Source organism: Penaeus monodon, chromosome 15, assembly GCF_015228065.2.
Source record: "Penaeus monodon isolate SGIC_2016 chromosome 15, NSTDA_Pmon_1, whole genome shotgun sequence".
NCBI lineage: Eukaryota > Metazoa > Arthropoda > Malacostraca > Decapoda > Penaeidae > Penaeus > Penaeus monodon.
This window is the reverse complement of record NC_051400.1, coordinates 27,083,621-27,083,996: the sequence shown is the minus strand read 5'-3', so window position 1 is coordinate 27,083,996 and position 376 is coordinate 27,083,621.

Below are 376 nucleotides of genomic sequence, written 5' to 3'. Positions count from 1 at the left end.
AGAGACTTTGAATGTATGAACGAAGCACGACGACGCTCACACAGCGGTCGACCCTTCCAATCAAAATCCTCCCCTTCGCCGTAACTCCTTCACGAACTTGTGACCTTACCTTTTTGAGAGAATAACGAAATCGTACGAAACAGCAGATAAAGACTGCTGTTGGCTCAGTAGACACGCGTAGAGAAAGTAGAGAAACATATAAGGGCAGTTCTATTTTCTCACTAAAACACAGCTCGTGATTCGAAGTTGTGAAAATAGTGTTTGATTACACTGTACATTTAAGTGTTTTGACCAAGTCTCTGTACATGTAAGATTAATATTAAGGTGTCACGTGACCGCCAGTGTATGCACCATGATTGTATGTTTGTAATTAACA